At 42.1% G+C, this 24,036-nt stretch overlaps 1 long non-coding RNA gene and 6 other non-coding genes across 7 annotated transcripts; all 7 read left to right on the top strand.

The window, feature by feature from the left end:
- The first annotated feature begins 7,943 nt into the window (after nucleotides 1-7,943).
- trnav-cac (transfer RNA valine (anticodon CAC)) lies at nucleotides 7,944-8,016 on the top strand. The gene has a single exon. It is a non-coding gene; the product is annotated as a tRNA-Val (tRNA).
- A 1,491-nt stretch (nucleotides 8,017-9,507) lies between these two features.
- On the top strand, nucleotides 9,508-10,083 carry LOC134028730 (uncharacterized). Its single transcript, XR_009931571.1, has 2 exons — nucleotides 9,508-9,692; nucleotides 9,874-10,083. It is a non-coding gene; the product is annotated as an uncharacterized LOC134028730 (long non-coding RNA).
- Nucleotides 10,084-10,986: 903 nt separating this feature from the next.
- On the top strand, nucleotides 10,987-11,059 carry trnav-aac (transfer RNA valine (anticodon AAC)). The gene has a single exon. It is a non-coding gene; the product is annotated as a tRNA-Val (tRNA).
- Nucleotides 11,060-11,741: 682 nt separating this feature from the next.
- On the top strand, nucleotides 11,742-11,814 carry trnav-cac (transfer RNA valine (anticodon CAC)). The gene has a single exon. It is a non-coding gene; the product is annotated as a tRNA-Val (tRNA).
- Nucleotides 11,815-12,151: 337 nt separating this feature from the next.
- Nucleotides 12,152-12,224, top strand: trnav-aac (transfer RNA valine (anticodon AAC)). The gene has a single exon. It is a non-coding gene; the product is annotated as a tRNA-Val (tRNA).
- Nucleotides 12,225-12,561: 337 nt separating this feature from the next.
- On the top strand, nucleotides 12,562-12,634 carry trnav-aac (transfer RNA valine (anticodon AAC)). Its single transcript has one exon. It is a non-coding gene; the product is annotated as a tRNA-Val (tRNA).
- An 886-nt stretch (nucleotides 12,635-13,520) lies between these two features.
- Nucleotides 13,521-13,593, top strand: trnav-aac (transfer RNA valine (anticodon AAC)). Its single transcript has one exon. It is a non-coding gene; the product is annotated as a tRNA-Val (tRNA).
- Nucleotides 13,594-24,036: the final 10,443 nt, after the last annotated feature.

Here is a 24,036-nt window from a genome sequence, read left to right as displayed (position 1 = left end):
ATGTGTTCATATGTGGATTGCTTTCTGAACTCCAGGTAGAAGTTAAGAAACAGGTTCTACATTGGGAGAACAAAACTGTTGATATGATTATGGATTATGTCAAACATAATTGTACATTGATGCAGGAGAATGCAGAAAAGAAAGTTGAGAAATTAATGACATTGCAAATGAATGTCTTACAGAAAGAAAATAATATGTTTAAAGGAAAAATGAGAGCCAGGGGCAGGCAGCAAGGGGAGTAAGAGATAGACAGGGATATGTGCATACTCTGTAAACAGATACGCCACAGGGCAGGCTATTGTCACAGTATACAGAAATAGTCAGTACCCTTCAGTCATATACTCCATACTACTGCACTCAACCCCTCCCGTTTTCTTCAGAACGAAGAGCTTGCTGTGGCCTGCTCAAGGACACTCAGACAGTAAACAGCCACCATCAAAAATAATAATAATCAAGAATAGGGGAGGCAGAGAGCTCCTCTTTTTTCAAGTAAGACACAGAGCTACTAGGTTAGCCAGTTCAACAGTACACAGTACCCAAATCAATGAGATGATAGTGGTAGTTTCTGGGGTTCCTGTGGACACAACTGTCAGTTAGCTCTTATGGGTGGATAGATGGATCTTTGAAAGATGAACATGTATTTCTTTCAACTATGTAAAAGTAAGTAACAAGTAAATCTGTTGGAAAGGAATTTGTTGTGCAAACTGAACCGAAATGAAATGCACTACTGACTTTTTCTTATCTATTCCTTAGGATAAAGAACACTTGGCCTAGCAATCCCATACACATCCCCCAGCAGTGGAATGCAGAGATTTTAGCGACCGCAGATGTGGCCTTGCTAGAAGCTGGGCCTGAGCTACTGTGGTCCACACACGCTTATCATATTGGGCGCATTAAGAATGCTACCCCAGTTGTTATCATTGTTTGTAGTACGACTCTTGAGAACCGTACCTCAGTATGCTAGTAATAGAGAAGTAGGGAAAGGTATTGTCCCAGTTATTAATGCTTTGTTGAAACAAGGAGTCGTAGGTAGACTTTAGGTCAATTTGATCCTTTAATGCTAATAAAATACTTGGAAGTTTATTATGGGTTTATAAGCAGGTAATGCCTGTGTTATACATCCTGTTGTGCCTAACCCTGTTACGATACTTAGCAAGTAACCCTGTTACTTTCTAGCTCTGTGAATGACTATTGTTTGCTTTCTTTTCTGTTACCATTGCAGAAGAGAGCCAGTATCTGTTTGCATTCACGTTTCGCCAGGTCCACTATACATTTCAGTTCTACCACAGGGGTACACCGAATCACCTACGTTGTTTAGTCAAGCATTACGAGAGGACCTCCAGGATGTCACATTAGCAGCCGGCTCTACTCTGGTGCAGTATATTAATGACCTTTTTGATATGTTCTAAGAATCTTGCCTCCTGCCAACAGGACACTATTGCTGGGCTACAGGCACTGGCTGAGAAGGGCCACAGGGCCTCAAAGGCAAAACTGCAGTTATGGTCTTAGGAGGTCAAGTATCTGGGCCATACACTCAAAGGTACAGAGCATCTATTGACGCCTGATAGAGTGGAGGCCATCCGATGGATACCGAAGCCTAGAACACCAAAACAACTCAAGTCTTTTTCTAGGTTCAGCCGGGTATTGTCGTTAGTAGATCCTTGATTATGCTGTGTTGGCTAGACCTATCCTTGACTTAAGGAAGGAGACTGATACTCATTTGTTGTGGAAAACTGAAGCTGATAAATCATTTGTATCTCTCAAGCAGGCCTGGGCCCAGGCGCCAGCTCTCGGTCTGCCAGACTACACCAGGGTGTACTGACCCAGCAGTATGGTAATCTTAAGAGGCCTATTGCCTATGTGAGTTCTTCTTTAGATACTGTGGCAGCAGGTTTCCCCCCGTGCTTACGAGCAGTCTGTGCTGCGGCAACATGTGTGTAAGCAACTTCAGATATAGTGCTGGGGTCGCCCTTGGCAGTGATGGTTCCTCATGCAGTAAGTGCTTTTCTGTTACGCACCAAAACTCAACACCTGTCAGCCACTAGAGCTACAAAGTATGAACTGTAATTGTTGACTAAAAGTAACATTACAATCCATAGATGCTCCCCATTGAATCCAGATTCATTGTTGCCCAACCCTGATGATGGTGAACCACATGACTGTGAGATGGTTGTCGATAAAGTGCTAACACCCAGACCTGATATGTTTGACAAACCTATGGATAATGCTGAACTTGTGTTGTACGTAGATGGATCTTTGTCCCGAGAATGGGATGGCTCTCTAAACTCCGGATATGCGGTCTGCACGGACAGTGAGACATTCAAATCTGGTAAACTGTCTCCACAATGCACTGCACAGCAGGCAGAGTTTTGCTTTGACAAGGGCATGTTGTTTGTCAGAAGGCAAGGTCGTAAATATTCACACTGATTCAAGGTATGGATTTGGAGTTACTTACGATTTTGGTGCCATATGGCGAGAAAGAGGTTTCATTAACTCCTCAGGTGGAGCAATCAAGAATGGAAAGATGATTGATAATTTGTTGTCTGCAATACTACTACAGAGAAAGCTAGCTATTGTTACTAAGTGTGAGGCTCATACTAACAATACAGATGATGTTTCAAGAGGAAATGCTAGAGCTGATTTAGCAGCAAAGGCTGCGGCCAACTCCTCTGATGTGTCCCAGGTCTCTATTTGTTTGTGTCTCAGCAACCGGAAACACGCACTCCCTCTCTTCATGTTGTGGCGGACCTTTGAGCCGCTGCTGATAACACTGAGAGGGATGATTGGTTATCTGTTGGCTGTGCGAAAGATTCCATGTGCATTGTTCCCTTGGTTGGCTCGCATGGCGCACGGATGTGCCCATACGAGCAAGGGGGGTATGGTCTCAATAGTAAATACAGATTGGTTTGCACCTGTTTTTTTTCCACAAAGGCTTAGCAACATTGTGCTCAGTGTCATATTTACCAGCAGCATAATCCCGAAAAGGGACCAAAGAGAAGATCCCACCCACCACCAAGTGGTCCTTTTATTAATTTACAAAATGTTGTACAACAACAAGTGTTGTAATTTTGAGTATGTACTTGTAATTGTTGACATGATCTCGAAATGGGTAGAAGCCTATCCATGTCGGAAAGTTGATGCTACCACGATAGCCAAGATTCTTATTATTAGAGATGTGATCTGTAGATATGGGATCCTCACAAGACTGTCCAGTGATAGAGGTTCACATTTCACGGGTCAAATTGTTCAGGAACTTTGTAAAGCGCTCCAGATCAACCAGCATTTTCACTGTCCCTACCACCCACAGTCTGCAGGGGCAGTGGAGAGGCAAAATGGAACTTTGAAAAACAAACTAGCCAAGATATGTGAAGAGACTGGCCTAAAATGGCCTGATGCCCTCCCACTAGCTCATATGGCCATGAGCCCAGAGGAGGAATGGACTTTCCCCACACAAGATAGTTTTAGGGAGACCAATGAAATTGCCTGTCTCTCCCCCACTATCATTGAAACAGATGGATATCCACCAGATGGATGATACAATGTTAAACTTTTGTTTTGCCCTAACTAGAGCAACCAGGGTTGTGCATTCACAGGTGAAAGCTGCCCGCTGGGGAGCCATGTCATCCCTATCAACCGGGAGACTATGTGAAAGTGCACAAACGGAGGACTGCCCTCTCACCAAGATGGACCGGTCCATACCTGGTTTTCTCTTGGTGACTCACACAGCTGTAAAAGTGGAAGGTCGTCCGACATGGATTCATGCAACGGAGTGCAAAATGGCCCCTCCACCGAACAACACGGTGGAGGGTCCCAACGGAGAGCCAGGGGCCGGTGGAGGAGCAGGTGCACCTCCAAATGGTGCCTGCTCCAACTTGTCATTTGTCTCATCCCCACTGGGTTACTCCTCCAGGAGTACACCAAGGGGGGTGGAGACCCGTTTGCAGCGGCTGATCCGGGAGCAGGCTCCAGTCCAGCTGACCGATTTGAGCCAAAACCAGGATCCCGCCATCCAGCACTCCAATCCAGGGGCGCTGAGAAGGAGGTCCCAAAGAGCACCCACCCGGAGGTGTTGAAGACGTCGAAAGGTGAGTCACATGAGGAGAAAGCCAGAGAGGGGCTTCTGTTGCTACCATGCCTCTCTCCCCCATGTGTGATTCATGAAGCAGATGACAGCACCCAGACGGGAAACCAGAGAGAGGAGCCTGGAGAGGGGAAGACACTTTCAGTCTTCCTCCGGCCTCTACATGAAGCAGATGACAGCACCCAGAATGGGGTGGGAACGAGAGGATACTGTGGCGGAGGCCCTCGGTTGTTTCAAGGAAACCGAGGCCGCTGCCGGAGCTACGATGAGAGATGAGATCCAGACATACTGACGCACACACCTGACAGACATATACTGATACTGGACGCACGAGTCCACAGACATCGCATACATGAGCCACACCGAGAGTCACTATTGCACGCTCCCAATTATACTGATGTGAACATTGAGATTCATCATAAAGCACACATGAAGAACAATCTGTGCAACAACACCTTTCCGTGGACGGGAAAAAATGACTGGACGCAGCATTAGAGGGGACAGACCTTGCAGGGTTTGTGGTTAGAGTCCCAAGCATTCTGGAGGTTATCCAGGGATATCTGTCCCTCTGTCAATGGCTGATATGTGTAAGGTCAAGAAGTGGCCTTGTGTAGGGTTGGATGTAACAAATGTGACTGTTCTGTCGAACAAGTCAGTCATCTCTTGAATATGCCCCACCTGCATTGTTTTGTGTATGGCATAGTGGTACAGTGAGAGTGAAAAAAATACATGCAAGGATACGGTTTCTATGTATGCTCACACTCTACTGGATGATTTGTAAGTTCAATTGTATCTGAGTTCAATGTTACTTGTCCTGTATACCATTTGGGCGTGTGACATAAATTCCTGATGTTGCTGACTATGCTATTCCTACACTTTTAGCATACTACAGAAGATGTAGTATATGGTTGATTAAATGTTTAAATAATTATGGGAAGGTATTTGGTAAAAATACATGTAACCACACTGTGGTATGTATGCTAACAGCCTGTTGCATGATTTGCCTGTTGCAGATGGACCTGTAAGTATAAGGTCATCACCATTTTGGTCTCGTCGTGCAGCTAACAATGGCACCATGTGGGTATGTGTTAAGAGTGCTTATTATTTCCTGCCGGCCGTCTGGTCAGGAACGTGTTACCTTGGGTTTATTGTAGGAGCCCTCAGACCTGTAGATGGGTTGCCCCTGCACCCCTTTCCCAAACATTGGTGGCACCCGCCACAAGAGAATTATTATTAATGCAGATGCTAAGAATCTGGGATCACATCACGTGGATTCAATAGTACTCAGTCACTTTTCACGTTTTCAGTTGCCATTCTCCCTGTGTATGGTGTTATCACTGCCTTTAGAGATATTAGGAGCTTAGCAGTAGGGTTGGAGTCCATTGGTAATGAGACAGCCGACGCCTTAACTGCAGTTGCGTCTGAGATGAAGGCCATGAGGCAGGTAGTGCTCCAGAACCGTATGGCACTGGATTATCTGTTGTCAGCTCAGGGAGGTAGCTGTGCTGTGATAGGTCATGACTGTTGTACTTTTATCCACGATGAATCTGCTAATATCACAAGTATGGCTGCTTACATTAAAACATAATGTCAGCTTTGGGGGAACCTGAAGCTAGGAATTGTGCTGACTGACCTCCTCTGTTCGGGGTTTCTTTTTCGACTATCATTCAAATAGGAATCACTGGATTGGGCATGTTAATCGTTGTTGTGCTGATTGTGGTTTGCGCTTGGAAGATGTGTACTGCCTGCTGTGTACAGTGCTGTGCAGTAGGTTTTCGTAAGGCTGCCAGTAAGATTATGGTAGCCCAAATCAAGCCACAGACAAAAGCAAGCAAGACTGATGCTAACTTTATTGCCCTGGGAATGACTGAAATGTCTGATATGTAATCTCAAGTACCAAGTGACTATTTTGCCAATGTAATAAAGATGGCCATTTGCCTCCTTCTATTTTCCAACTGATATACAATGCTGTATGCAATGTGAATAGATCTGTCCTTGACCACAGATCAGTTAACAATAATTAAAGATGGTTACTTTATTACTTTTTATACTGTTTGAAATACTCTGAATTTAATGAACAGTGTTTGACCTATACCCTGATGTGTTGAGCTCACGAGAGCATGACCAGTGGGTATGTCCAGCAGAGAAATATGCCTATGTTTCTAGAACTATTGATAAACTAAGCAAAAAGCTATTCACTTCATTGACTTTGTACTTTTTCACCTGATTGGGTACTACCTAATACTTCTTCAAATCCTATAATCATGTATGCTGTGCTGAGTAGTAACAGATAAAGTATTGTTTGATTGTTAAGGTTTTGAAATGTTATGAAACTTGTGAAATGTCAGGCACTACAGCAGGCCCCAGATAAACAGTTGATAAATGTTTGTTGTGTTGACGTTAAACGTCAAAAGGGGGGACTGTGGAAGAAATTGGGATTTCCTGTGTGCTTACATTATTCACTAATCAATAGAACTAGTCATTGGATACTAGTTAGTACGTTCTCATGTAAGCTTGCTATTAATAAGAGTATATTGTGTCTATGTGTCAGGGTTAATAGATGTTCGGGGTCAGGAGAAAGTACTGGCTAAACGTTCCTTGTCATGACTACAAGGAGAGCTCCAACTATGAACTCTCTAGTCTGAGAGTTGTCATGTGTTGGGAGCAGTGAATCTCTTTCTCTGAGACTGTTGAAACGTCATTACTGCCTGACTGTCACAATCTATGTTTACATTCTTGTGCCCTATAAAAGATGGTCCTCCGGCTTTCGGAGCGGGGAGAGACATGATTGAGACCTAAGCCTGGTGTTGTGTGGTCATTTATTGTCAGAGGTCTGGTTTTCTCTCCCAATCTGCAGATTGATAATACTTATTAAAATCCAGAACTCAACTGAACTTAGTCACTCCGTTTATGAAGAGACGGACAAAACACTTTCTTCATCACCATCCCCCACACCCCCAGCCCCTTACACACACAAAATAACCTAACGCAGACACTGCGGTGGGTCACAATGACCTGAGGGCAGCGCGAGTGTTCCTCCTAGTTTTAACTGTTGATATTATGTGATATACCCCTCCCCTACATATCTACATTTTTGTATTAGGAAGAGTCGCACCGACACGGCGGTGGCAGGGTTAATACAAAAATTATAATTATTTTTTTTTATTAGGTAAAAGTATCGCTACACGACAGTGGGTCACAATGACCCGAAGGTAGCACAAGGGGTAGGTATAGTTATCGCAACACGACGATGGGTCACAATGACCCGAAGGTAGCACAAGGGGTAGGTATAGTTATCGCAACACGACGATGGGTCACAATGACCCGAAGGTAGCACAAGGGTTACGCCGTTCCGTTGTTTCTACCAGTCGGTAGAATCCTGTTCAGCAAGATTACCATGAATGTCATGGGCCAAGGACCTTTGTTACTTCTGAGACCTTCAGACCAGTCATTCGCGATCCTGGTCCCACCTGCCCTGCATGTTTGAGATGTTTCCCTGCTCCAACACACCCGATTCAAATAAGTGGGTCGTTATGTAGCTCTCTAGAAGCCTGGTAACGAACATGCATTTGAATCAGGTGTGTTGGAGCCAAGAAACCTCTAAAAACATGCAGGACAGGGGTTCCCTGAGGACAGGGTTAAGAACCACTGATCTAAAGCATGCTGGCCTGAGGACAAGGGTTGAGAACCACTGCCTTACGAGCACTGCCGTCTCAGTGCCCGCTGGCTTGTTGAAGAACCATATCAACTGGTTCATGAGCCCAAATGCCCATTTGACATGATAAAGGCGTGTCCTCGTTCTGTGTCCTTGTTTGTGTGTGTGTGGGTGTGCAGTGAGATCCTAGTTGTTGGCTAGGAAGAAGTTTCCGTAGTGTAGTGGTTATCACGTTCGCCTCACACGCGAAAGGTCCCCGGTTCGACACCGGGCGGAAACATGTCCCCTTTTATCAGCAGTCTCGTAAATAATTGATGCATTGTCGACAGTTACGAGTTTGTTGGAGTACCCTGGTGCCACATGCTCCGTCGTTTTCTGTAGAGCTTGGTAAGGGTCCAATCAGGTCTAACGCATGCAGAGCAGAGAAACCTGAGGTCCAGGGGCCTCATTTATCAACCGTTCGTACGCACTAAAATGTGCGTAAACCGTGCGTACGAATGAATCCACGCAAAAGTAGCGATTTATCATGCCAAGAGATTTCTTGGAAGTGTGCGTAAATCTAAGAATGGTCAATACTATGCGTAGCTGAGTACGAACAATTCCAAGTGGTGAAACAAGGCAATTGCATCGTGAACACGGGAACTATATAGGCCTATAAGATTGAAATCAATAATGAAAGCATTTTGCAAGGATTTCCATGAAATAAAATAAAAAAATCATGAAATATTGTAATGATATAGCCTAATTGAACACCATAAGGGGAGTTGTTAATATTGTCGAATTGATGTAATGTAGTGTAATGTTACAATATTCTTGTGGACCACTATAAAAGACAGTCAATTAACACGGAATATCTAAGAGAAGATGGCAGATCTAGCTGTGTTGGAAGATTTAGCACACGCCGCATTTCGCCGAGAGCGCATTTTCAGAGACAGATATGACTTCTTTGCAGAAAGTAATGAGTGGCTCATTAGTAGATATCGTTTCCCTAAACCCATTTTAGTGGAATTATGCGAGGATCTAAGACCAACTCTACAAAGACCAACAAGGAGAACGAATGCCATTCCAGTGCACATTCAGGTGCCATCCACCTTGGGTATCTTGGCGACGGGCACTTTTCAGCGTGAGCTTGCTGATCGGTCTGGCATCTCACAACCCTCCATCAGCCTAACGATGCCTGCTGTTTTAAATGCAATAATCAGTAGATCCCGTCAGTACATACTTTTCCCATATACAGTAGCACAACAGGTAGAAGTCAAACAAGGCTTCTTTGCGGTCGACGGCTTCCCAAACACAATTGGAGCGGTGGACTGCACCCACATTGCAATTAAAGCACCATCCCTGAACGAGTTCAATTACGTGAACAGAAAAGGCTTCCACTCAATTAATGTGCAAATCATCTCGGATGCGCAAAATAACTTGTTGAATGAGATGGCCGGGGGGAACGCACGACTCATTCATTTTGCAGAACAGCAACGTTGGCCTTCGCTTAGAGGAGGGAGCTGTTCAGGATGGATGGCTTATTGGTATGTATTGCCCAGGCATCAAGTACTTGCCATTAGTGTATTCTATTTACCTATTGGTTTCCCTGTAGGAGACAGAGGTTATCCATTGAAACCGTGGCTGATGACTCCTTTGACCAATCCTGTGACGGCACAGGAGAGAGCCTATAATGCTGCACACAGTCGCACAAGGTCGATCGTGGAGCACACAATAGGAACTCTGACAGGCCGGTGGCTCTGTTTGTCATCTGCTGGGGGTGCTTTGCAGTATACACCGGAAAAGGCTTGCAACATAGTCATGGCCTGTTGTGTACTACATAACATGGCCATCAAGCATGGCATTCCACTTGTTCAGGAAGACCAACCTGACGAAACGATACCAGACGCACCACCTTTCCAACCTCCAAATGCCTTGGCAGTTCAAAGGAGGATGGAGATTATTCAACGTTTTCGAGTAAGTACCTCCCCAAGAAGAGAACAGCCCACATGCCTTCAGCTCATTTATTTAACATTTGAATGGCACAGTTAACCAGTTGTTGTAGGGATTTGTTAATGTCATTGAGTGCAGTGCAGATGCCAGTTAATTTCTCATTTATATCTTTGATGGAATTGATGATTTCGTCTTGTTTTTGTAGGACTGAGTCTGTCAGGACCCTTGGTTCACGGCTTGATGTGGCGCGGGAGCGTGGCGCCTCACTGTGGGTCGCAGCGGGGGGAATAATTGCCTCTCCCAGGATGACTCCGGAACTGTCTCCACTCACTGCAATTTATGGAATTATTTGATTACTGCATCAGAGCAGATTATAATTTCCTGTCAAATAAAGTGGTGACCACAATATTGACAACACTGTTGAAAATCAAATTATTCTACTTACCTTCAACCTGACCACGAGTAGACACCGGTGAATTGGACACGGTAGGACCTGCGACTAGGTCACTGTCTCCACCTGACACAATTCCAGACAGCGATGTTTCTCCAATAATTGCTGCAATTCTTAATTGCATGGGAGAAACGCTCGTCTCAACTTGTCCACCTCCAGTTGCAGCAATGTCTCGCCTGTGTGCGGCTACGGCCTTTTTTGCCCCACTTTTTTTTTATATCTGCCAATGAGCGCCTCTGAGAAGATGCTGCGTTAACAGCAATCGCTACCTTTTCCCAAAGCATATTCTTTTTTTTGTTGGTCAAAACTCCGCTAAGTGTTCCAAATAAAACTTTGTGGTTGCACTAAAAAAAAAAACTCAATTTCGTTTTGCAAAAAATTCTTTTTCTTTCCTTTCTTTTCTTGCTCCATTTTCATTACCAATTTCTAGTTGAACTTGTTAGCTCCCTTTTTATTGGTGGTGATTCAACTAATTTAGATAATATGGGGCGTTTCGTATGCAAATGCTTGTGTTCGTGCGCAAGTTTATAGACTAAGAACAGGTGAAATTTATCAAGGATAATCTCCTTGAAGTGTGCGTACGGCGCTCGTACGAATGTTTGATAAATCGCACCTTCAACTGTTCGTGGGAATATTCCAAACCTCCACGTAAGAACAATTTCTACGCACGCTTGATAAATGAGGCCCCAGGATTGGGAAAGGTTGCTTTGGACAATCTCATTTGTTGCTAGCTTGCTGAAGAAGAGTATCAACTAGTTCATGAGCCGAAATGCCCATGTCAAGATTTTAAATGTGTGTCCTTGTTCTGTTTCCTTGTTACTTGCGTGTTTGTGTGTGCACTGGGCTTCTGTCTTTCAGGAGTTGGCAGTTTCCGTAGTGTAGCGGTTATCACGTTCGCTTAACACGCGAAAGGTCCCCGGTTCGAGACCGGGCGGAAACTTCTACATCTTTCCTCGGTTTTCGTCCAATGACGATCCTCTCGAGAGTAGTTAATGTCCCATGTAGTCCCAATGTCTCAAGAAGTCCCATGATTCAGTGGAGTTGACATGTCATTCTTTGAAATGGGAAGTCAGCTGCCCTGGTGCCACTTGTGCGGATTCGCCTTTTAAGCCGTTCCGTTGTTTCTACCAGTCGGTAGAATCCCGTTCAGCAAGATTACCATGAATGTCATGGGCCAAGGACCTTTGTTACTTCTGAGACCTTCAGACCAGTCGTTCGCGATCCTGGTCCCACCTGCCCTGCCATGCATGTTTGAGATGTTTCCCTGCTCCAACACACCCGATTCAAATAAGTGGGTCGTTATGTAGCTCTCTAGAAGCCTGGTAACGAACATGCATTTGAATCAGGTGTGTTGGAGCCAAGAAACCTCTAAAAACATGCAGGACAGGGGTTCCCTGAGGACAGGGTTAAGAACCACTGATCTAAAGCATGCTGGCCTGAGGACAAGGGTTGAGAACCACTGCCTTAGACAGTCTCAGTGCCCGCTGACTTGTTGAAGAACCATATCAACTGGTTCATGAGCCCAAATGCCCATTTGACATGATAACGGCGTGTCCTCATTCTGTGTCCTTGTTTGTGTGTGTGTGGGTGTGCAGTGAGATTCTGTTGTTGGTTATGATGAAGTTTCCGTAGTGTAGTGGTTATCACGTTCGCCTCACACGCGAAAGGTCCCCGGTTCGAGACCGGGCGGAAACATGACCCCTTTTATCAGCAGTCTCGTAAATAATTGATGCATTGTCGACAGTTACGAGTTTGTTGGAGTACCCTGGTGCCACATGCTCCGTCGTTTTCTGTAGAGCTTGGTAAGGGTCCAATCAGGTCTAACGCATGCAGAGCAGGAAAACCTGAGGTCCAGGATTGGGAAAGGTTGCTTTGGACAATCTCATTTGTTGCTAGCTTGCTGAAGAAGAGTATCAACTAGTTCATGAGCCGAAATGCCCATGTCAAGATTTTAAATGTGTGTCCTTGTTCTGTTTCCTTGTTACTTGCGTGTTTGTGTGTGCACTGGGCTTCTGTCTTTCAGGAGTTGGCAGTTTCCGTAGTGTAGCGGTTATCATGTTCGCTTAACACGTGAAAGGTCCCTTGTTCGAGACCGGGCGGAAACATGTCCCCTTTTATCAGCAATCTCGTAAATAATTGATGCATTGTCGACAGTTACGAGTTTGTTGGAGTACCCTGGTGCCACATGCTCCGTCGTTTTCTGTAGAGATTGCTAAGGGTCCAATCAGGTCTTACACATGCAGAGCAGGGAAACCTGAGGTCCAGGATTGGGAAAGGTTGCTTTGGACAATCTCATTTGTTGCTAGCTTGCTGAAGAAGAGTATCAACTAGTTCATGAGCCGAAATGCCCATGTCAAGATTTTAAATGTGTGTCCTTGTTCTGTTTCCTTGTTACTTGTGTGTTTGTGTGTGCACTGGGCTTCTGTCTTTCAGGAGTTGGCAGTTTCCGTAGTGTAGCGGTTATCACGTTCGCTTAACACGCGAAAGGTCCCCGGTTCGAGACCGGGCGGAAACTTCTACATCTTTCCTCGGTTTTCGTCCAATGGCGATCCTCTCGAGAGTAGTTAATGTCCCATGTAGTCCCAATGTCCCAAGAAGTCCCATGATTCAGTGGAGTTGACATGTCATTCTTTGAAATGGGAAGTCAGCTACCCTGGTGCCAATTGTGCGGATTCGCCTTTTAAGCCATTCCGTTGTTTCTACCAGTCGGTAGAATCCCGTTCAGCAAGATTACCATGAATGTCATGGGCCAAGGACCTATGTTACTTCTGAGACCTTCAGACCAGTCATTCGCGATCCTGGTCCCACCTGCCCTGCCCTGCATATTTGAGATGTTTCCCTGCTCCAACACACCCGATTCAAATAAGTGGGTCGTTATGTAGCTCTCTAGAAGCCTGGTAACGAACTTGCATTTGAATCAGGTGTGTTGGAGCCAAGAAACCTCTAAAAACATGCAGGACAGGGGTTCCCTGAGGACAGGGTTAAGAACCACTGATCTAAAGCATGCTGGCCTGAGGACAAGGGTTGAGAACCACTGCCTTAGACCGTCTCAGTGCCCACTGACTTGTTGAAGAACCATATCAACTGGTTCATGAGCCCAAATGCCCATTTGACATGATAAAGGCGTGTCCTCGTTCTGTGTCCTTGTTTGTGTGTGTGTGGGTGTGCAGTGAGATTCTGTTGTTGGCTAGGAAGAAGTTTCCGTAGTGTAGTGGTTATCACGTTCGCCTCACACGCGAAATGTCCCCCGTTCGAGACCGTGCGGAAACATGAAGAAGAGTATCAACTAGTTCATGAGCCCAAATGCCCATGTCAAGATTTTAAATGTGTGTCCTTGTTCTGTTTCCTTGTTACTTGCGTGTTTGTGTGTGCACTGGGCTTCTGTCTTTCAGGAGTTGGCAGTTTCCGTAGTGTAGCGGTTATCACTTTTGCTTAACACGCGAAAGGTCCCGGGTTCGAGACCGGGCGGAAACTTCTGCATCTTTCCTCGGTTTTCGTCCAATGGCGATCCTCTCGAGAGTAGTTAAGCTGAAATTAATTATTTTCATGAACAGATTGACAATGTTTAGGCTGTGGCAATGAAGTTCAGGTTAGTAGTTAGATAGACTTTTGATTTAAGTAAGGGGAGTGCCGAACATGTTCTGTCGCCGTTTGACTTCCTACAGTTGTGTAAGCTAGATGTTTTTTAGTGTGTCTCACGTAAGCTACAGCGTTGCAGTGTGCTACACTGGTTTGAAACCACAGGTAATGGTAATTTCACCAACAAATCGTTTACTAATGTCAGAATAAACCCTACAACGAAAATGTATATGTGAGGAATGTTTATTTTAACGATTGAAAACAGATAACGCTACATCATAGACCACTGTAGTATGTGTTGCCCGGGCAACACAGGCTAATGTCATGATGCTAATACTTCAGTGAAATAGTAGACTACTGTTTCCGAAAGTAGATGTACTTCCTTAATAATATCAGCTTATATTGTACATTACACATCACAATTGTGTGTCATATCACAAAGTAAAATTAGTAAATAGTTATCACCTGGCCTCTTTGCTTGTGGCGTTTCTGCACCTGCCTTGCAGTAAAGCTATAGTTAGCCTAACTATCTCCCAGAAGTTAACGAGCTGCTAAACTAATATTCTGCTAGAGGTAGTCACGCGAGTTTTCGTGATGTTAGTGACGTAAGTAGCGTCATTGACTGTGGTTAGCAAGTTAGCCACCGTTAGCTTCACTTTTCGACACAAAAACGTAATTTCTACTTAAACCGTGCAACGGAACGTAAATCCCAATACAAGCAACTCAATCGCTACCAAGACAAAACTTTTGACACCTACGTTGTCTATGTAGGCCAAATATTGACTGAGTTTTAGGGGGGAAAAAAGAAATAAAAATAATAATAATAACTAGAGAGGGTACAATTTCTGGGGAAATTGTAGGGTGTGCTTGCTGGCGTCGGTTGCACAGGGGTCCGTTTTTGAATGACATTTTTACAACTGTTATTTCTGTATATTTTATATAAAAATGCATACTTATTATTTATAAAGATTAAATAGATTTAAAAGCATTTTTTTTTGCTGCTCATTTAAAACTGAAAATACGAGTGAAGTGTAGAATGAAATAGATGTCTTCTCATTTCCCCTGCAAGAGGCAGTCTCATCGTTGAAACAAAACGAATAAATTTGGCAGACCGGTGTAAAAATTGACCTAATCTCTATGACTTAAACGTCATTTTAAGTTTTTCCCTTCTCATGATATTTTCAGGCATTTAGCCTACTCATTGCATTCATTCATTAATAAAGAACCCCCTTTGAAGATTATTCTACGACGTTACCCGGCAGTAGAAGATGGAATCGCGATTCAAACAGTACCATCTGCTAACTGAAAATATGCCCCCCAAAACGTAAATAAGATTGACATTTATTTAGTGGAAAATCGTTCATTCATAAAAAGCTCACTGGTAGCGATCATTGTCAGTAACAACGCAAAATGCGATATAGCCCTGTGTGGAGAAGCTGCCCCGGCAAATTGTACTACTACGGTACAGTACTAGTAGACTACTGCTGTGTTCGTCTTGGTAGCGATTGCGTTGGTTGAATTGGATTTAACGTTCCGTTGTACGGTTTAAGCTGAAATTAATTATTTTCATGAACAGATTGACAACGTTTAGGCTGTGGCAATGAAGTTCAGGTTAGTAGTTAGATAGACTTTTGATTTAAGTAAGGGGAGTGCCGAACATGTTCTGTCGCCGTTTGACTTCCTAAACAGCTGTGTAAGTTAGATGTTTTTGTCGTGTGTCTCGCGTAAGCTACAGCGTTGCAGTGAGCTACACTGGTTTGAAACCACAGGTAATGGTTTTTTCACCAACAAATCGTTTACTAATGTCAGAATAAACCCTACAACGAAAATGTATATGTGAGGAATGTTTATTTTAACGATTGAAAACAGATAACGCTACATCATAGACCACTGTAGTATGTGTTGCCCGGGCAACACAGGCTAATGTCATGATGGTAATACTTCAGTGAAATAGTAGACTACTGTTTCCGAAAGTAGATGTACTTCCTTAATAATATCAGCTTATATTGTACATTACACATCACAATTGTGTGTCATATCACAAAGTAAAATTAGTAAATAGTTATCACCTGGCCTCTTTGCTTGTGGCGTTTCTGCAGCTGCCTTGCAGTAAAGCTATAGTTAGCCTAGCTATCTCCCAGAAGTTAACGAGCTGCTAAACTAATATTCTGCTAGAGGTAGTCACGCGAGTTTTCGTGACGTTAGTGACGTAAGTAGCGTCATTGACTGTGGTTAGCAAGTTAGCCACCGTTAGCTTCACTTTTCGACACAAAAACGTAATTTCTACTTAAACCGTGCAACGGAACGTAAATCCCAATACAAGCAACTCAATCGCTACCAAGACGAAACTTTTGACACCTACGTTGTCTATGTAGGCCAAATATTGACTGAGTTTTAGGGGGGCAAAAAGAAATAAAAATAATAATAATATATATGTGAGAGAACAAAGGTTGTGCTCTCGCCGAAGGCTTGAGCACACCCAACTAGAGAGGGTACAATTTCTGGGGAAATTGTAGGGTGTGCTTGCTTGCGTCGGTTGCACAGGGGTCCGTTTTTGAATGACATTTTTACAACTGATATTTCTGTATATTTTATATAAAAATGCATACTTATTATTTATAAAGATGACATAGATTTAAAAGCATTTTTTTTTTTGCTGCTCATTTACAACTGAAAATACGAGTGAAGTGTAGAATTAAATAGATGTCTTCTCATTTCCCCTGCAAGAGGCAGCCTCATCGTTGAAACAAAACGAATAAATTGGGCAGACCGGTGTAAAAATTGACCTAATCTCTATGACTTAAACGTCATTTTAAGTTTTTCCCTTCTCGTGATATTTTAAGGAATTTAGCCTACTCATATTGCATTCATTCATCAATAAAGAACCCCCTTTGAAGATTATTGTACGACGTTACCGGCAGTAGAAGATGGAATCGTGATCCAAACAGTACCATCTGCTAACTGAAAATATGCCCCCAAAAACGTAAATAAGCTTGACATTTATTTAGTGGAAAATCGCTCATTCATAAAAAGCTCACTGGTAGCGATCATTGTCAGTAACAACGCAAAATGCGATATAGCCCTGTGTGGAGAAGCTTCCCCGGTAAATTGTACTACTACGGCACAGTACTAGACTACTGCTGTGTTCGTCTTGGTAGCGATTGCGTTGGTTGAATTTGATTTAACGTTCCGTTGTACGGTTTAAACTGAAATTAATTATTTTCATGAACAGATTGACAACGTTTAGGCTGTGGCAATGAAGTTCAGGTTAGTAGTTAGATAGACTTTTGATTTAAGTAAGGGGAGTGCCGAACATGTTCTGTCGCCGTTTGACTTCCTACAGTTAGGAAACATCTAGATAGCTAGATGTTTTTGTAGTGTGTCTCACGTAAGCTACAGCGTTGCAGTGAGCTACACTGGTTTGAAACCACAGGTAATGGTTTTTTCACCAACAAATCGTTTACTAATGTCAGAATAAACCCTACAACGAAAATGTATATGTGAGGAATGTTTATTTTAACGATTGAAAACAGATAACGCTACATCATAGACCACTGTAGTATGTGTTGCCCGGGCAACACAGGCTAATGTCATGATGGTAATACTTCAGTGAAATAGTAGACTACTGTTTCCGAAAGTAGATGTACTTCCTTAATAATATCAGCTTATATTGTACATTACACATCACAATTGTGTGTCATATCACAAAGTAAAATTAGTAAATAGTTATCACCTGGCCTCTTTGCTTGTGGCGTTTCTGCAGCTGCCTTGCAGTAAAGCTATAGTTAGCCTAGCTATCTCCCAGAAGTTAACGAGCTGCTAAACTAATATTCTGCTAGAGGTAGTCACGCGAGTTTTCGTGACGTTAGTGACGTAAGTAGCGTCATTGACTGTGGTTAGCAAGTTAGCCACCGTTAGCTTCACTTTTCGACACAAAAACGTAATTTCTACTTAAACCGTGCAACGGAACGTAAATCCCAATACAAGCAACTCAATCGCTACCAAGACGAAACTTTTGACACCTACGTTGTCTATGTAGGCCAAATATTGACTGAGTTTTAGGGGGGCAAAAAGAAATAAAAATAATAATAATATATATGTGAGAGAACAAAGGTTGTGCTCTCGCCGAAGGCTTGAGCACACCCAACTAGAGAGGGTACAATTTCTGGGGAAATTGTAGGGTGTGCTTGCTTGCGTCGGTTGCACAGGGGTCCGTTTTTGAATGACATTTTTACAACTGATATTTCTGTATATTTTATATAAAAATGCATACTTATTATTTATAAAGATGACATAGATTTAAAAGCATTTTTTTTTTTTGCTGCTCATTTACAACTGAAAATACGAGTGAAGTGTAGAATTAAATAGATGTCTTCTCATTTCCCCTGCAAGAGGCAGCCTCATCGTTGAAACAAAACGAATAAATTGGGCAGACCGGTGTAAAAATTGACCTAATCTCTATGACTTAAACGTCATTTTAAGTTTTTCCCTTCTCGTGATATTTTAAGGAATTTAGCCTACTCATATTGCATTCATTCATCAATAAAGAACCCCCTTTGAAGATTATTGTACGACGTTACCGGCAGTAGAAGATGGAATCGTGATCCAAACAGTACCATCTGCTAACTGAAAATATGCCCCCAAAAACGTAAATAAGCTTGACATTTATTTAGTGGAAAATCGCTCATTCATAAAAAGCTCACTGGTAGCGATCATTGTCAGTAACAACGCAAAATGCGATATAGCCCTGTGTGGAGAAGCTTCCCCGGTAAATTGTACTACTACGGCACAGTACTAGACTACTGCTGTGTTCGTCTTGGTAGCGATTGCGTTGGTTGAATTTGATTTAACGTTCCGTTGTACGGTTTAAACTGAAATTAATTATTTTCATGAACAGATTGACAACGTTTAGGCTGTGGCAATGAAGTTCAGGTTAGTAGTTAGATAGACTTTTGATTTAAGTAAGGGGAGTGCCGAACATGTTCTGTCGCCGTTTGACTTCCTACAGTTAGGAAACATCTAGATAGCTAGATGTTTTTGTAGTGTGTCTCACGTAAGCTACAGCGTTGCAGTGAGCTACACTGGTTTGAAACCACAGGTAATGGTTTTTTCACCAACAAATCGTTTACTAATGTCAGAATAAACCCTACAACGAAAATGTATATGTGAGGAATGTTTATTTTAACGATTGAAAACAGATAACGCTACATCATAGACCACTGTAGTATGTGTTGCCCGGGCAACACAGGCTAATGTCATGATGGTAATACTTCAGTGAAATAGTAGACTACTGTTTCCGAAAGTAGATGTACTTCCTTAATAATATCAGCTTATATTGTACATTACACATCACAATTGTGTGTCATATCACAAAGTAAAATTAGTAAATAGTTATCACCTGGCCTCTTTGCTTGTGGCGTTTCTGCAGCTGCCTTGCAGTAAAGCTATAGTTAGCCTAGCTATCTCCCAGAAGTTAACGAGCTGCTAAACTAATATTCTGCTAGAGGTAGTCACGCGAGTTTTCGTGACGTTAGTGACGTAAGTAGCGTCATTGACTGTGGTTAGCAAGTTAGCCACCGTTAGCTTCACTTTTCGACACAAAAACGTAATTTCTACTTAAACCGTGCAACGGAACGTAAATCCCAATACAAGCAACTCAATCGCTACCAAGACGAAACTTTTGACACCTACGTTGTCTATGTAGGCCAAATATTGACTGAGTTTTAGGGGGGCAAAAAGAAATAAAAATAATAATAATATATATGTGAGAGAACAAAGGTTGTGCTCTCGCCGAAGGCTTGAGCACACCCAACTAGAGAGGGTACAATTTCTGGGGAAATTGTAGGGTGTGCTTGCTTGCGTCGGTTGCACAGGGGTCCGTTTTTGAATGACATTTTTACAACTGATATTTCTGTATATTTTATATAAAAATGCATACTTATTATTTATAAAGATGACATAGATTTAAAAGCATTTTTTTTTTTTGCTGCTCATTTACAACTGAAAATACGAGTGAAGTGTAGAATTAAATAGATGTCTTCTCATTTCCCCTGCAAGAGGCAGCCTCATCGTTGAAACAAAACGAATAAATTGGGCAGACCGGTGTAAAAATTGACCTAATCTCTATGACTTAAACGTCATTTTAAGTTTTTCCCTTCTCGTGATATTTTAAGGAATTTAGCCTACTCATATTGCATTCATTCATCAATAAAGAACCCCCTTTGAAGATTATTGTACGACGTTACCGGCAGTAGAAGATGGAATCGTGATCCAAACAGTACCATCTGCTAACTGAAAATATGCCCCCAAAAACGTAAATAAGCTTGACATTTATTTAGTGGAAAATCGCTCATTCATAAAAAGCTCACTGGTAGCGATCATTGTCAGTAACAACGCAAAATGCGATATAGCCCTGTGTGGAGAAGCTTCCCCGGTAAATTGTACTACTACGGCACAGTACTAGACTACTGCTGTGTTCGTCTTGGTAGCGATTGCGTTGGTTGAATTTGATTTAACGTTCCGTTGTACGGTTTAAACTGAAATTAATTATTTTCATGAACAGATTGACAACGTTTAGGCTGTGGCAATGAAGTTCAGGTTAGTAGTTAGATAGACTTTTGATTTAAGTAAGGGGAGTGCCGAACATGTTCTGTCGCCGTTTGACTTCCTACAGTTAGGAAACATCTAGATAGCTAGATGTTTTTGTAGTGTGTCTCACGTAAGCTACAGCGTTGCAGTGAGCTACACTGGTTTGAAACCACAGGTAATGGTTTTTTCACCAACAAATCGTTTACTAATGTCAGAATAAACCCTACAACGAAAATGTATATGTGAGGAATGTTTATTTTAACGATTGAAAACAGATAACGCTACATCATAGACCACTGTAGTATGTGTTGCCCGGGCAACACAGGCTAATGTCATGATGGTAATACTTCAGTGAAATAGTAGACTACTGTTTCCGAAAGTAGATGTACTTCCTTAATAATATCAGCTTATATTGTACATTACACATCACAATTGTGTGTCATATCACAAAGTAAAATTAGTAAATAGTTATCACCTGGCCTCTTTGCTTGTGGCGTTTCTGCAGCTGCCTTGCAGTAAAGCTATAGTTAGCCTAGCTATCTCCCAGAAGTTAACGAGCTGCTAAACTAATATTCTGCTAGAGGTAGTCACGCGAGTTTTCGTGACGTTAGTGACGTAAGTAGCGTCATTGACTGTGGTTAGCAAGTTAGCCACCGTTAGCTTCACTTTTCGACACAAAAACGTAATTTCTACTTAAACCGTGCAACGGAACGTAAATCCCAATACAAGCAACTCAATCGCTACCAAGACGAAACTTTTGACACCTACGTTGTCTATGTAGGCCAAATATTGACTGAGTTTTAGGGGGGCAAAAAGAAATAAAAATAATAATAATATATATGTGAGAGAACAAAGGTTGTGCTCTCGCCGAAGGCTTGAGCACACCCAACTAGAGAGGGTACAATTTCTGGGGAAATTGTAGGGTGTGCTTGCTTGCGTCGGTTGCACAGGGGTCCGTTTTTGAATGACATTTTTACAACTGATATTTCTGTATATTTTATATAAAAATGCATACTTATTATTTATAAAGATGACATAGATTTAAAAGCATTTTTTTTTTTTGCTGCTCATTTACAACTGAAAATACGAGTGAAGTGTAGAATTAAATAGATGTCTTCTCATTTCCCCTGCAAGAGGCAGCCTCATCGTTGAAACAAAACGAATAAATTGGGCAGACCGGTGTAAAAATTGACCTAATCTCTATGACTTAAACGTCATTTTAAGTTTTTCCCTTCTCGTGATATTTTAAGGAATTTAGCCTACTCATATTGCATTCATTCATCAATAAAGAACCCCCTTTGAAGATTATTGTACGACGTTACCGGCAGTAGAAGATGGAATCGTGATCCAAACAGTACCATCTGCTAACTGAAAATATGCCCCCAAAAACGTAAATAAGCTTGACATTTATTTAGTGGAAAATCGCTCATTCATAAAAAGCTCACTGGTAGCGATCATTGTCAGTAACAACGCAAAATGCGATATAGCCCTGTGTGGAGAAGCTTCCCCGGTAAATTGTACTACTACGGCACAGTACTAGACTACTGCTGTGTTCGTCTTGGTAGCGATTGCGTTGGTTGAATTTGATTTAACGTTCCGTTGTACGGTTTAAACTGAAATTAATTATTTTCATGAACAGATTGACAACGTTTAGGCTGTGGCAATGAAGTTCAGGTTAGTAGTTAGATAGACTTTTGATTTAAGTAAGGGGAGTGCCGAACATGTTCTGTCGCCGTTTGACTTCCTACAGTTAGGAAACATCTAGATAGCTAGATGTTTTTGTAGTGTGTCTCACGTAAGCTACAGCGTTGCAGTGAGCTACACTGGTTTGAAACCACAGGTAATGGTTTTTTCACCAACAAATCGTTTACTAATGTCAGAATAAACCCTACAACGAAAATGTATATGTGAGGAATGTTTATTTTAACGATTGAAAACAGATAACGCTACATCATAGACCACTGTAGTATGTGTTGCCCGGGCAACACAGGCTAATGTCATGATGGTAATACTTCAGTGAAATAGTAGACTACTGTTTCCGAAAGTAGATGTACTTCCTTAATAATATCAGCTTATATTGTACATTACACATCACAATTGTGTGTCATATCACAAAGTAAAATTAGTAAATAGTTATCACCTGGCCTCTTTGCTTGTGGCGTTTCTGCAGCTGCCTTGCAGTAAAGCTATAGTTAGCCTAGCTATCTCCCAGAAGTTAACGAGCTGCTAAACTAATATTCTGCTAGAGGTAGTCACGCGAGTTTTCGTGACGTTAGTGACGTAAGTAGCGTCATTGACTGTGGTTAGCAAGTTAGCCACCGTTAGCTTCACTTTTCGACACAAAAACGTAATTTCTACTTAAACCGTGCAACGGAACGTAAATCCCAATACAAGCAACTCAATCGCTACCAAGACGAAACTTTTGACACCTACGTTGTCTATGTAGGCCAAATATTGACTGAGTTTTAGGGGGGCAAAAAGAAATAAAAATAATAATAATATATATGTGAGAGAACAAAGGTTGTGCTCTCGCCGAAGGCTTGAGCACACCCAACTAGAGAGGGTACAATTTCTGGGGAAATTGTAGGGTGTGCTTGCTTGCGTCGGTTGCACAGGGGTCCGTTTTTGAATGACATTTTTACAACTGATATTTCTGTATATTTTATATAAAAATGCATACTTATTATTTATAAAGATGACATAGATTTAAAAGCATTTTTTTTTTTTGCTGCTCATTTACAACTGAAAATACGAGTGAAGTGTAGAATTAAATAGATGTCTTCTCATTTCCCCTGCAAGAGGCAGCCTCATCGTTGAAACAAAACGAATAAATTGGGCAGACCGGTGTAAAAATTGACCTAATCTCTATGACTTAAACGTCATTTTAAGTTTTTCCCTTCTCGTGATATTTTAAGGAATTTAGCCTACTCATATTGCATTCATTCATCAATAAAGAACCCCCTTTGAAGATTATTGTACGACGTTACCGGCAGTAGAAGATGGAATCGTGATCCAAACAGTACCATCTGCTAACTGAAAATATGCCCCCAAAAACGTAAATAAGCTTGACATTTATTTAGTGGAAAATCGCTCATTCATAAAAAGCTCACTGGTAGCGATCATTGTCAGTAACAACGCAAAATGCGATATAGCCCTGTGTGGAGAAGCTTCCCCGGTAAATTGTACTACTACGGCACAGTACTAGACTACTGCTGTGTTCGTCTTGGTAGCGATTGCGTTGGTTGAATTTGATTTAACGTTCCGTTGTACGGTTTAAACTGAAATTAATTATTTTCATGAACAGATTGACAACGTTTAGGCTGTGGCAATGAAGTTCAGGTTAGTAGTTAGATAGACTTTTGATTTAAGTAAGGGGAGTGCCGAACATGTTCTGTCGCCGTTTGACTTCCTACAGTTAGGAAACATCTAGATAGCTAGATGTTTTTGTAGTGTGTCTCACGTAAGCTACAGCGTTGCAGTGAGCTACACTGGTTTGAAACCACAGGTAATGGTTTTTTCACCAACAAATCGTTTACTAATGTCAGAATAAACCCTACAACGAAAATGTATATGTGAGGAATGTTTATTTTAACGATTGAAAACAGATAACGCTACATCATAGACCACTGTAGTATGTGTTGCCCGGGCAACACAGGCTAATGTCATGATGGTAATACTTCAGTGAAATAGTAGACTACTGTTTCCGAAAGTAGATGTACTTCCTTAATAATATCAGCTTATATTGTACAT

The sequence above is a fragment of the Osmerus eperlanus genome, chromosome 11 (assembly GCF_963692335.1).
Source record: "Osmerus eperlanus chromosome 11, fOsmEpe2.1, whole genome shotgun sequence".
In the NCBI taxonomy this organism is placed as follows: domain Eukaryota; kingdom Metazoa; phylum Chordata; class Actinopteri; order Osmeriformes; family Osmeridae; genus Osmerus; species Osmerus eperlanus.
Note: the sequence above shows the minus strand (reverse complement) of the source record. Positions and strands in the feature narration are given on the sequence as shown.